Source organism: Triturus cristatus, chromosome 5_1, assembly GCF_964204655.1.
Source record: "Triturus cristatus chromosome 5_1, aTriCri1.1, whole genome shotgun sequence".
NCBI lineage: Eukaryota > Metazoa > Chordata > Amphibia > Caudata > Salamandridae > Triturus > Triturus cristatus.
The window spans coordinates 617,530,035-617,544,273 of record NC_140587.1 but is presented as its reverse complement, the minus strand read 5'-3'; the positions used below and the strand labels follow the sequence as shown (position 1 = coordinate 617,544,273).

The 14,239-nt window shown below is 39.1% G+C and overlaps 1 long non-coding RNA gene across 1 annotated transcript; it reads left to right on the top strand.

Moving 5' to 3' along the window:
- The first annotated feature begins 9,789 nt into the window (after nucleotides 1-9,789).
- LOC146831283 (uncharacterized) lies at nucleotides 9,790-13,233 on the top strand. The gene is made up of 2 exons (XR_014961259.1): nucleotides 9,790-9,957; nucleotides 13,052-13,233. It is a non-coding gene; the product is annotated as an uncharacterized LOC146831283 (long non-coding RNA).
- The last annotated feature ends 1,006 nt before the right edge of the window (nucleotides 13,234-14,239 follow it).

Sequence of the window (14,239 nt, the reverse complement as noted above, 5' to 3'; positions counted from 1 at the left end):
ACGACTGCCTCCAAAACCTCTCCTGCTCGCTGTAAAACACCTTTCCCGGGCAGACCTTCCAGCCCGCTGGCTCCGCGACCCCCCCTTCCCCTGGAAGGGGATTCTGGCTGCCGCGCCTCTTCCCTTTCAGAGCTCCAGGGCCACCCTCCCCCACGGCCGCTCTGCCACCTCCTCCACCCTGATGCAGAACAGCGCCGATGCGAGCAAAGCCATGCTCGGGGGGTGGGGGGCGCTCCACCGCAACCTTAAGCTGCAACCCAAGGCCGCTTCGTTCGCCAGCGGCAGATCCAAGGTACGAAAGAGAAAAAAAAAAAAGCGGGGAAAAACGAGGAAAAGCTAAAGATAAGGCTGACAGGTCTCCGCAATTTCCCTCTGACTCGATGCCGCTTACAGAGACATGGATACAACTATTCTCTCAGCGCTCTGACGGTGCCTCCACGACCTGCTAAGCGCTGGCCGCCATGTTCTCCTAGAGACTCTCTCCTGCATTATTTTAATATTATATGTAAAACTATTTTGGATTTATTATTTTATAAAATATATATATATATATCTTTGAATCTCCCGTGTATGAGTTGCCTCCTCCTGAACGAGAGTTGCTTCGTTGTTTCCGGACCTCACGGAAACCGGTCTCTTAATATTCTTTTTGAAGTCTTCCCCAGTATTGTTGGAAGAAAAACGAAGCCTTGTGTGGTTTTTCTGCAAATTCCTTTATTCCTCAATCAGCCGCTCGCCAAACGCGTTTCGAGTGCGTAGCACCCTTGTTCACTGACGTGGAGATACGTTATTGGCGGCTATTTAACTTCCTGCACACGTGTTTTATTGAACTACAATTGCAGTGTATATAAAGACAGACTCGTAGTTCTCACATAGTGCGGAAATCATATACTAATGGCAGGCAATGAAAATGCGCTTATAATCAAGATCACTTATTGAGGTTTCAAGTTAACAAATTAAAGACTTGAAAGATTATATGAGTGTTTCAATTAATTAATCACTCTTATATCTTCAATAAAGATATTCAAAGAGGACATAACGACAATGGGACCCGAGTGGGTCTAATTGAATGACACATAACAATTAAGCCCAAGTGGGCAAAAGTTAATATAATATTAGATCATTTGCTATTGGCAATAGATAGAAGCACTCATAATCATGGTCATGCATTGTTCCAAAATTAAGACCTCAATTATTAGGCGTTATCATTACCTTAATCGAATATTGAAAAACACACAGTGGAGCTCCAGTGGGCTTAATGATAGCACTAATCATTCTAGCTCTGGTAGGGCAGTTGCCAATACAGTACATTGATACATGTGAGAACCGAGTCTTAAAATTCGCATAATTAAAAAACATTTCATAAACAAGTAATCATATGAACTAAGATACTAAAGATGCGTGTACAAATCTTCTTCAATATTCAAACCATCTGGCTGTTTTGAATTTAATTCAATTATATAACGTGACTCTAACCTCCTCAATTGCTTTTCTCTGTTACCTCCCCTTGGATTTTTTTCTATGGCATCAATCACATAGTAAGATAGTCCCTCAACTCTTTTTTTGTGGAAGCTTTCAAAATGTCGAGCGACAGGATATGACCTGTCACCATTTTTTATTGCTCTCAGGTGTTGAAGGATTCTTTTATGTACTTCTAGGATTGTACTGCCTACGTACCGCAAGCCACAAGGGCATTGAAGTACATAGACAGCAAAATCCGTTTTACACGAGTATTTTCCTTTTATCTTTTTTGTTCTCTCGCTTAAACCTGGTTTGTACACTTCTGTATTTACACCGTGTGTACATGCTTTGCATTTGGTGCACTTTATGAATCCTTGTTGTTTGGTTAACCAAGTTGTTTTCGGTTTTTAGAGTATTCCTAACCAGTGTTTGTTTAAAAGATCTTGCTTTGCGAAATGTGGTAAGCGGCCTGCGGGAAACAGATTTACCAAGGATTGGGTCATTTCTAATCACATGCCAGTGTTTGTTTAAAATTCCTCTTAGTTTTGTATGCTGTGCATTGTACGTGGTAATGAATCTCTCTGGTTGGTTCAAGGTCTTCTTCCTTCCTTGATCTAATGCTTTTTTCTCAAACAGAATATCCTCTCTCTTTCTGTTGTCAACTTTGAAAATAGCACTGTCTATCCATTCATCTGGATACCCTCTTTCTTTGAATCTCTCTTTTACTACTGCCAATTCTCTTGTTATTTCCTGCTCATTACTGCAGTTACGCTTTGTACGCAAGCATTCACCATAAGGAATACTCCTTTTAAGATTTACCGGGTGAAAACTTTTGGCATGTAAAATGGTATTACTGGAGGTGGGTTTTCTGTACAGTTTAGTTTCTACCTTCCTATTCTCGATGTACACTGTTAAGTCTAAAAAGTTGACTTCAGTTTTACTTATTTCACTTGTGAATTTTAAATTGAGGTCATTATTTTGTAAATCATTAATAAATGACTTTGCCTCCTCCTCAGTGCCTTTCCACACTACAAATAGGTCATCGATAAAACGACTCCAGTGAAGGATGTTGTTTTCCCATTGTTGCTGGTACTGCGACCTGACCACCTGCTCCTCCCACCAGCCCATATGCAAATTAGCATAGCTGGGGGCGAAGCAGGTGCCCATCGCAGTACCGCACACCTGTTGGTACAATTCATTATTGAAGATAAAGTAGTTATTAGTCAAACATTGTTCGATCATTGTCAAGAGCATTTGGGTATGTGCCCACATCGGGATTGGTCTTGTTCTCAGAAAGTGTCTAACAGCTTTTACCCCGTCAGTATGACGTATACTCGTGTAGAGTGTTGACACATCTATTGTTATTAAAAGGTAATCATCCTTCCATGGCAGATCATAAATGCCCCTCAGAAAATCCCCCGTATCTTGGATGTATGAGGGCAAAGTTTGGACAAGGGGATTGATGAAGGAGTCTACATATTTAGATGTGTTTTCTAGAGCGCTTCCTATTGCAGAGATGATTGGACGTCCTGGTGGCTATAAAATATCCTTATGAACCTTGGGAATCAGGTAAAAAACTGCTGTTATTGGATGGTCAATTTAAATTCATCATGACTGAGTAAACCCTGATCGAACCAATTCTGCAATTGAATATTGTAAACATCATTACTGGCCCGCATAGCTTTCTCATCTACCCTTACATAACAATTTCTATTGTAACTTAACAATAGAAATTGTTATGTTAGAGCCACCAGGACGTCCAATCATCTCTGCAATAGGAAGCGCTCTAGAAAACACATCTAAATATGTAGACTCCTTCATCAATCCCCTTGTCCAAACTTTGCCCTCATACATCCAAGATACGGGGGATTTTCTGAGGGGCATTTATGATCTGCCATGGGAGGATGATTACCTTTTAATAACAATAGATGTGTCAACACTCTACACGAGTATACGTCATACTGACGGGGTAAAAGCTGTTAGACACTTTCTGAGAACAAGACCAATCACGATGTGGGCACATACCCAAATGCTCTTGACAATGATCGAACAATGTTTGACTAATAACTACTTTATCTTCAATAATGAATTGTACCAACAGGTGTGCGGTACTGCGATGGGCACCTGCTTCGCCCCCAGCTATGCTAATTTGCATATGGGCTGGTGGGAGGAGCAGGTGGTCAGGTCGCAGTACCAGCAACAATGGGAAATCAACATCCTTCACTGGAGTCGTTTTATCGATGACCTATTTGTAGTGTGGAAAGGCACTGAGGAGGAGGCAAAGTCATTTATTAATGATTTACAAAATAATGACCTCAATTTAAAATTCACAAGTGAAATAAGTAAAACTGAAGTCAACTTTTTAGACTTAACAGTGTACATCGAGAATAGGAAGGTAGAAGCTAAACTGTACAGAAAACCCACCTACAGTAATACCATTTTACATGCCAAAAGTTTTCACCCGGTAAATCTTAAAAGGAGTATTCCTTATGGTGAATGCTTGCGTACAAAGCGTAACTGCAGTAATGAGCAGGAAATAACAAGAGAATTGGCAGTAGTAAAAGAGAGATTCAAAGAAAGAGAGTATCCAGATGAATGGATAGACAGTGCTATTTTCAAAGTTGACAACAGAAAGAGAGAGGATATTCTGTTTGAGAAAAAAGCATTAGATCAAGGAAGGAAGAAGACCTTGAACCAACCAGAGAGATTCATTACCACGTACAATGCACAGCATACAAAACTAAGAGGAATTTTAAACAAACACTGGCATGTGATTAGAAATGACCCAATCCTTGGTAAATCTGTTTCCCGCAGGCCGCTTATCACATTCCGCAAAGCAAGATCTTTTAAACAAACACTGGTTAGGAATACTCTAAAAAAAAACCAACCGAAAACAACTTGGTTAACCAAAAAACAAGGATTCATAAAGTGCACCAAATGCAAAGCATGTACACACGGTGTAAATACAGAAGTGTACAAAACAGGTTTAAGCGAGAGAACAAAAAAGATAAAAGGAAAATACTCGTGTAAAACGGATTTTGCTGTCTGTGTAATTCAATGCCCTTGTGGCTTGCGGTACGTAGGCAGTACAATCCTAGAAGTACATAAAAGAATCCTTCAACACCTGAGAGCAATAAAAAATGGTGACAGGTCATATCCTGTCGCTCGACATTTTGAAAGCTTCCACAAAAAAAGAGTTGAGGGACTATCTTACTATGTGATTGATGCCATAGAAAAAAATCCAAGGGGAGGTAACAGAGAAAAGCAATTGAGGAGGTTAGAGTCATGTTATATAATTGAATTAAATTCAAAACAGCCAGATGGTTTGAATATTGAAGAAGATTTGTACACGCATCTTTAGTATCTTAGTTCATATGATTACTTGTTTATGAAATGTTTTTTAATTATGCGAATTTTAAGACTCGGTTCTCACATGTATCAATGTACTGTATTGGCAACTGCCCTACCAGAGCTAGAATGATTAGTGCTATCATTAAGCCCACTGGGGCTCCACTGTGTGTTTTTCAATATTCGATGAAGGTAATGATAACGCCTAATAATTGAGGTCTTAATTTTGGAACAATGCATGACCATGATTATGAGTGCTTCTATCTATTGCCAATAGCAAATGATCTAATATTATAAAAAATGGTGACAGGTCATATCCTGTCGCTCGACATTTTGAAAGCTTCCACAAAAAAAGAGTTGAGGGACTATCTTACTATGTGATTGATGCCATAGAAAAAAATCCAAGGGGAGGTAACAGAGAAAAGCAATTGAGGAGGTTAGAGTCACGTTATATAATTGAATTAAATTCAAAACAGCCAGATGGTTTGAATATTGAAGAAGATTTGTACACGCATCTTTAGTATCTTAGTTCATATGATTACTTGTTTATGAAATGTTTTTTAATTATGCGAATTTTAAGACTCGGTTCTCACATGTATCAATGTACTGTATTGGCAACTGCCCTACCAGAGCTAGAATGATTAGTGCTATCATTAAGCCCACTGGGGCTCCACTGTGTGTTTTTCAATATTCGATGACGGTAATGATAACGCCTAATAATTGAGGTCTTAATTTTGGAACAATGCATAACCATGATTATGAGTGCTTCTATCTATTGCCAATAGCAAATGATCTAATATTATATTAACTTTTGCCCACTAGGGCCTAATTGTTATGTGTCATTCAATTAGACCCACTCGGGTCCCATTGTCGTTATATCCTCTTTGAATATCTTTATTGAAGATATAAGAGTGATTAATTAATTGAAACACTCATATAATCTTTCAAGTCTTTAATTTGTTAACTTGAAACCTCAATAAGTGATCTTGATTATAAGCGCATTTTCATTGCCTGCCATTAGTATATGATTTCCGCACTATGTGAGAACTACTAGTCTATCTTTATATACACTGCAATTGTAGTTCAATAAAACACGTGTGCAGGAAGTTAAATAGCCGCCAATAACGTATCTCCACGTCAGTGAACAAGGGTGCTACGCACTCGAAACGCGTTTGGCGAGCGGCTGATTGAGGAATAAAGGAATTTGCAGAAAAACCACACAAGGCTTCGTTTTTCTTCCATCAATACTGGGGAAGACTTCGAAAAGAATATATATATATATATATATATATTCACTGAAAAAAACAAAGGTTTCAGGGGCGTTATAGTTAGGAATTGGCATTTAAAAAACCTTTGAAATTCACTGAAAAAACCATAGGTTTCAGGGGCGTTATAGTTAGCTGGACATTTCCCTCGTACAAAACCCTAGAAATTCCCCTGTCATAGTTAGTTCAGCTAACTATAACTCACGCCCCCGCAATGCACTGCTGATGACGTCACATATTACATCACTCATGACATGGTCAGTGACATCACTGATGACATCACTGATGATATCTCAAATGACATCACTGATGACATCATTGATGACATCATCCAGTGAATGTGTGTTTTTCTGAAAATTAAATATGTTTAATATATATAGGGAAAGGCCTGTTGAAGAATCATCCATTCACACACTTGTACACCCACTCATTCTTCAACAGGCCTTTCCCTATATATTAAACATATTTAATTTTCAGAAAAACACACATTCACTGGATGATGTCATCAGTGATGTCATCAGTGATGTCATTTGAGATGTCATCAGTGATGTCATCAGTGATGTCACTGACCATGTCATGAGTGATGTAATATGTGACGTCATCAGCAGTGCATTGCGGGGGCGTGAGTTATAGTTAGCTGAACTAACTATAACAGGGGAATTTCTAGGGTTTTGTACGAGGGAAATGTCCAGCTAACTATAACGCCCCTGAAACCTTTGTTTTTTTCAGTGAATTTCAAAGGTTTTTTAAATGCCAATCCCTAATAACGTGCATGAAACCTATGGTTTTTTCAGTGAATTTCAAAGGTTATTTAAATGCTAATTCCTATCTATAACTTATCTCTAAAGATATCATGTTTAATGATTTTCATTGGATTTCTATATTTTTCAAATACAGTGTGCCAATTTCATTAATTATGTTTTTTGGAAATTCTTTTTTATCACCATTTTTTAAACTCATTTTTTCAATTTATTCTTTTAAAAATTCAAAAATATTATTTGTTTTTATTGGGGTTTTCAAACATATTTTTTATATTTTTAAAATTATTTTTTTAACTATATGTTCAAAACTTTATTTTATATATATTTTTTCAATGTTTTTGGATCCGCGCACCCTATGCGCACCGTTCTCGATCCCTACGCGATAGCATCCACGCATGGTATGCGTTGGGTACGTGTTTAGTGCGCGATCGCAATGCGACCGGTACGCGACTCCCAGCCTATACGCGACACGTTCGATGTACGTAACGCGACGTTTACGCGCATCCGCGATGCGTCATCTGCGCCTATGACGCGGTAGGTGCGCGGATCCCGCGAAATATTTAACATTTAAAAAAACATGTATATGTATTTCATGTGAATATTAATTGAAGGCAAACTCTAAACTAGTCTTAAAAGTAATATATTTTTACATCTAATCCTATATTTTTTTTTATTCAATTTCGCGGTTGCGCGCTGGGTGCGTGATGCGTAAGCGCAGGGTGCGCGGATCCCATGTGACCTGCAAAAAAAGAGATTTGATTGGTTCATTACACTTCCTATTCTAACTATTGAAAGACCCCACCCAATTCAATCATTCTTCTTTCACCTTCTTTGGAGGAGCATCTCTTTGCAGAGAAGATTTTTGGGACTAAGATTTCACTTAGCTCTAACTTTTTTCAACCAAAAATGGCTTCAGGGCAGCAGGCATCACCTGCATCTCCTCATACATCTGAGGATGAATTTTTGGAGGAGACACCACGCACACCACGTTTTTCATCTGTGGTGTGGAAATTTTTTACTTTTCCCGAGGAGCAAACGAAGACCAATGCCAGTTTGGTCACGTGCAAGATTTGCAAAAGAGTGCTGTCGCGAGGGGATCCTAACAAGAAATACTCGTGCGGCACGGCAAGTATGATGAAGCACCTGAGGACCCTTCATCCTAACAATCTTGAATGAGAAGAATGCCAACGGATGAGAGACACTCCTGCTCCTGCGCCTTCAACCTCATCGCAGCCGAGCACTTCAAGAGTGCATCCATCAGCCCAAAATTTGGACATCTGTCCTCAATTTCAATTTTTAAAACTGCTCTGCACTAAGTGCAATGCGACTTTGTGCTACGGTGAGCAGTCGATCGATCTGATCTGCCACCGCCAAGAAAGTCACAATTGCTAGTTTTTTTTTTTTGTTCCCTGAAGTTCATTGTTTGGTTCCTCCCGTTTTTTTTTTGTTTTGTTTTTGCAGAAAAACCCAAAAAATTTAAAAATTGTTCTGAAAACCCCCCAAAAAATATAAAAGAAGAAAGAAGAAAAAAAAAGTTCTTCTAAGAACTAACTTTCCTGGTTTAAAAAAAGAGCTAAATTTCTTTGTTAGTGTGTGAAAGTTTAGATGAATGTATGTGTCGTACATAATTGACTGAATAAATGCATTAGTAGCGTATGGTGAATGTATAAGTGCAGAACTATGAGGAAGTGCTGCAGCATCACACAGTAATCTCTTTAACTGCAGTGTGCTGTAGTACTTCCGAAGCACAGGGATGCAACATATGTACATAAACATGTTGCAAATCTATGATTCTCTCTGCACGGCTGCTTAAACTGCAGCCATGTGGTGACACAGGCACCCTTGCACCATAGTGGAAGGACATCTGTGTCATGTGCTGTTTGTTTTTCTGCAGGAAGACACACCTTCCTGCACAAAAACAATGAGAAAATGCATTTTTCTCCTTCAGTGTATGCTGAACATTTCAGCATCCATTAAAGATATAAAAATGTGGAGAAATGAAAATAATTCTCTTTGTTGTGCTTTCCTACATCAATTTTAGAATGGTGCAGCATTCACACACATATCGAGATTTATGATTTAATCAAACATCTTAATTTAATTGAACTTCACCTTATTTACGAATCCTTTAGCCCTGAATACATATATTTTTGAGTCCAGCCATTGACTACCTTGGGTCTCGTTCCCTTTAATTAATTAATTATTTAATAACAATGGATTCAGATGGTAATCCTTCTCACATTTCTATACAAGAAGGTCTGGACGATAACATTAAGAGGTTTTTAGATAAAGAATTCAAATTATCAATTAAGGAAGCAGTAGATGCTGCTCGTTTAATCCTACTACCATTCGCCACCCTCGAAGTACTGAATGGTGGCCTATGGACCACGTAGGGAAGTATATTTCTAAATGGGTAAGAAAACCTCTTGATATTAATACACGAAATTTGTTGAGAAATGAATGTCCCAGACCCTCAACGGAGGATAAAATTTGTTCTACACCTAACCTCGATCCAGACCTAATCTCCTTCCTCTTTAAATCGGGAAGAGACCCTAGAAAGGGAATCGAGAGATGCCTGAAACAAGCTCAAGACAAGCTTCTGGAAACCATGGGTCCAATATCAAAAATCTTGGATATGACCGAACAGACAAGAGCTAATAATACTTCTATTAATTCTGATCTTTTAAGAGGCTGGGCGCAACGCGCAATATGCCTTATCGGCAATGCCAAAGCCAACCTTATTACGGAACGAAGAAAAGCAGTTCTTCTCAGAATGAACCCTAAACTGGCCGACCTTTCTTATAAAGATGATTTGGGCGACACCAAAGGTTTTTTATTTGGTGACAACTTCGTTAAATCCCTGGGTAAATACGTGGCCACCTTCAACGCTTTTAGTAGAGCCCAATCTAATATCCGTAGAGTCTTTGGTGGATGTCCTCTTTTTGGAAGGGCTGGCAGAAGGGGACTACCTGCCAGCCGCGGCTACTACAAGTCCCCATTCTTTCCCCACGAATCAAGAGACAGTCGCCCCTACAGAGGATCACGCTCCAACTTCTACCCCCAAAGAGGAAGGGGTTCAAGAGCCCATGGCGGAAGGTCGAATTTCTCAAACCAGTCTTTCCAAGGTAAGTCAAACTTTTTCCATTCCTTGTCAAGTAGCAGGAAGACTGAAGTATTTTGTTCAAAATTGGTTCCGAATCACCAAAGACCCATGGGTTCTAGAGACCGTGACCGGGTTCAAAATAGATTTCTTTCTAGATCCTTTCCAAGAAAGGTTTCCCAAGGAGATTATTCTGGACAAAGAGAATTCGAATTTAATAGAGTCAGAAGTCCAACAAATGTTAAAAAAAGGAGCAATTTTAAAGATCCCGCTTTCAGAAATTTCAAAAAGTTTCCTAAGCTCTATTTTCCTTGTGAAAAAGAAGGACAAGGGCTGGCGTCCCGTCATAAACCTAAAATCTTTAAACCAATTTCTAACTTACAGACATTTCAAAATGGAAGGCATCCACCTTCTGAGAGGTATTTTACAAGAAAAGGATTAGTTGGTAAAGCTGGATCTGAAGGATGCTTATTTTACCATCCCTATGCACGAGGATTTTCGGAAATACCTCAGATTCACCTGGAAAGGGAATCTCTTCGAGTTCCAATGTCTTCCCTTCGGTCTTTCTTCAGCCCCTTGGTGTTTCACCAAGGTGCTTCGTCCTGTAGTCAGCCACCTCAGAGAGAGAGGAATCCGATTAATAATCTATCTGGACGATATCCTCATTATGTCTCAAGACAAAATAGAGATTCTGAAACATTTAAAAATGACCATGACTCTCCTCCAAGATCTGGGATTCATTGTAAATTTGGGGAAATCTATTCTGATCCCATCTCAAGAATTGGAATTCCTAGGTTTCAATGTGAATACCATCAAGTCAAACCTGATCCTCCCTCACAAGAAAGTGACCAAAATAAAAAAACAAGTTGCTCTAACCCTCTCCAAGGATCATATTCGCTTAAAAGATTTAGCCAGAGTATTAGGACTCCTCTCATCTTCTATCCAAGCTCTCTCTCCCGGTCCTCTTCATTACAGGGGTCTTCAAAGACTAAAAGCTTCGGGTCTGAGGAAAGCCCTTTGGTACGAGGACTTTCTTCCTCTTTCGGAAGACGCGAAGGAGGACCTTCATTGGTGGCTAAAAAATCTCCAATCCTGGAACGGGAAAGCTATTTTCGGCAATCTTCCAGATTTTACTCTAGAATCGGATGCGAGCAATCGCGGTTGGGGCGCTCGCCTAAACAACCTAGAGACTGGAGGGAGATGGTCCATAGAAGAACGATCCCTCCACATAAACTCGTTAGAATTGTTAGCAGCTCTGAATGCTCTGATGTGGTTCAAGGAGAAGCTAAAAAACTCAAATACTCTTATCCGCTTAGACAACTTCTCAGCTGTCTCCTATATAAATCGCCTTGGTGGGGCAAAATCGAAGAATCTCTCAGACATTGCCAAATGAATTTGGTATTTCTGTTGGAATCAGAAAATAACATTGAGAGCGGAATTCATTCCCGGTTCAGAAAATTTGAGGGCAGACTGGAACTCTCGATTCCTTTACGATTCGAGCGATTGGAAATTAAACCCCGAGATTTTCTCTATGATCCAGAAGCTTTGGGGTCCAATTCATTTAGATCTGTTTGCCAGCAGGCTAACCCACCAAGTACAGAGGTACTTCAGTTGGAGGCCAGACCCACATGCCTCGGGTATAGATGCCTTCGTCCAAGTTTGGAGTGGGATCAGAGCTTACGCCTTTCCCCCCTTTTCAATGATACAGAGACTCTTGTGGAAGGTCAGACTCGAACTGTGCTCTATCATCCTGATAACTCCCTTTTGGAAGTCTCAGGTTTGGTTTCCAGGAGTAATGGAATTGGCAGTGGGTTTCCCTCGTCTAATTCCTTCATCCCCGAACCTTCTTTTGGGCCCAGACGGAGAAGAACATCCTTTAGTTCTCGAAGGGAAGATGAACCTTCTTGGTTGGAGGATATCAGGAATTCGGAAAGATATCCTGACCTTTCGGGAGAAGCTAAAAGTTTACTGGAAGACTCTTGGGCTCCAGGTACCAGGAAAAGATACAAAGGCATTTGGGGAAAATGGTCTAGTTGGTGCCTGGAAAGGGATCTGGATCCCGTTCACTGCCCTCTCCAACATATAGCTAATTACCTTGCTTATCTTTTTGACCTAGGTCTCTCCTTTAGAACCATCAATTGCTATAGATCTGCAATTTCATCTGGTCATTCTCTTATTAACAATCTTGCAATTGGTAGTAACTCTCTTATTAAAAGGGTTATGAAGGGCATCCGTTTAAGAAGACCTCCCAAGGCCCGTTATCAATCCCTTTGGGACGTTAACCTTATTTTTAATCTTTTCATCTCATGGCCTTGTAATAGTTCTCTACCCCTTAAAAGATTATCTATGAAACTAGCTACTCTCTTATGCCTGATTTCCTTCAGAAGGGTTTCTGATATTAGAGCACTGGAGGTTTCAAATAGGTTTTACTCCTGTGAAGGCGTTCATTTTGATATTTGGAAAAGAACCAAAACTATGTCAGAATCCATCTTCTACCCTACCTTTCAGGAATGTGAAAAACTATGTGTTGTTAATTGTATGAAATGTTATGATAACAAAATTTCGCCCTTCAGGCCTGCTGGTTCCGACCAACTTCTTTTATCATATGTTAAACCTTTTAAACCTGTCTCGTCAGCTACCCTATCAAGGTGGATTCGCTCTATCATGCAGGAGGCTGGAGTGGATCTGTCTAGGTTTGGAGCTCACTCTTCCAGAGGCGCTATGGCTAGCAAAGTATTTTGGGGGGGAGGTTCCCTACCCGAAATACTTAAAGCAGCAGATTGGTCTAACGCAAGTACTTTCTCTAAGTTTTACTTGCGACCAATTGAGCATGTTAGCAGTGTGGCTCTACATGGCTTTGAACATGCATAATGATAGCCTCCGGTCTTGTAATGAAATGACGATTCTCCAATTATTATGCAGAGAGAATCTTGATTTCATTAAAGACATTCGGAGGCTAGCATTATCCCACCCTCCTCTCCCTGAGAGGCTTGGGTTGTTTAATACTTATGCATTTGGTATCTAAAATGTTATGTATTTAAAATGTTACGTTTTTTGGTTTAAATCTATCTAGGGTTTTATTCCCTTGTTACTACTCAATTTTGTTTTCTTCCTCTCAGATACCAAAGACTAATCGGTTTTTCTGGAGTCTCAAGTTCACGTCGCTGTGTCATTGCAGTCCAAGAGGATGAGCGTTACCGGGACTACCTACTTGTTATGTTGTTAATGTTCTTTTGTTTATGATGTAATAACATTCTTTAAAGGGCTGCATGTTTGGCAGCAAATAAAAGTATTTGCATAATGCTAGCCTCCGAATGTCTTTAATGAAATCAAGATTCTCTCTGCATAATAATTGGAGAATCGTCATTCTCTTTGTTGTGCTTTCCTACATCAATTTTAGAATGGTGCAGCATTCACACACATATCGAGATTTATGATTTCTGATAAATCTAGACATGTGTCTTGTTCTATGAGTATTCAGTGCAATCATGCACAACAACACTTATAGAACACCCTTTCAACGCAAACTGGTGTGCATAATGAGGTTGTATTTACATGGAGTATAAAAAGTGCACAGAGTGCCTTTTCCTCTCTTTGTAAATATGAAAGAGTGTCTTGCGCAATAACTATGTTACAAAAAGTGACATATTTCCGGTTTTAAAATTCTTTGCGAATGATAGAAGGTAAGCACAGAGTTTTGTCTGCAAAGATGTTCAAAGAAGAATGATTGAAATGATTGCGGTCCTTCAATAGGTACAATGGGAAATATTATGAACCCCTCAAATCTCTTTTTTTGCAGGTCACATGATATCAGATTATGGTCAGATTTCAAAACTACATAGGTATAAACAGAGTGTTTTTAGAAACGTGTTTCAACTTTGTAGCTTCTTGCAGACCTCCTCATTCTGCATATTGAGACTTAGTTAAACTTACCTTCACAATAATAGGAATAAAAAATGGTATACATGTTTTTCAGATTTTCATTGCAAACTAAATTCATATAAATTGCTTATTTTAAAATTTGGATCTGTGAAAGAAAAGAAAAAAATAGTTATCACATATAATAATACATTTTTTACAACACAGCATAATTTCCACAAAGTAATTTGTTTGCCTTTTTTGCTGTTCTCAGAATATATTGAATTTCACTAGAAATAGGGATTTCAATCATACTCATCACTTAGCAGCGGAAAAAAAAAACAATCAGAAAGATTGTTAAAAAAACAACAACATGCTATTCTCAGTAAAATACCACAAGATACAAATCACACATATATAAAATGCTTATGGCTAACAAAATTTTATAA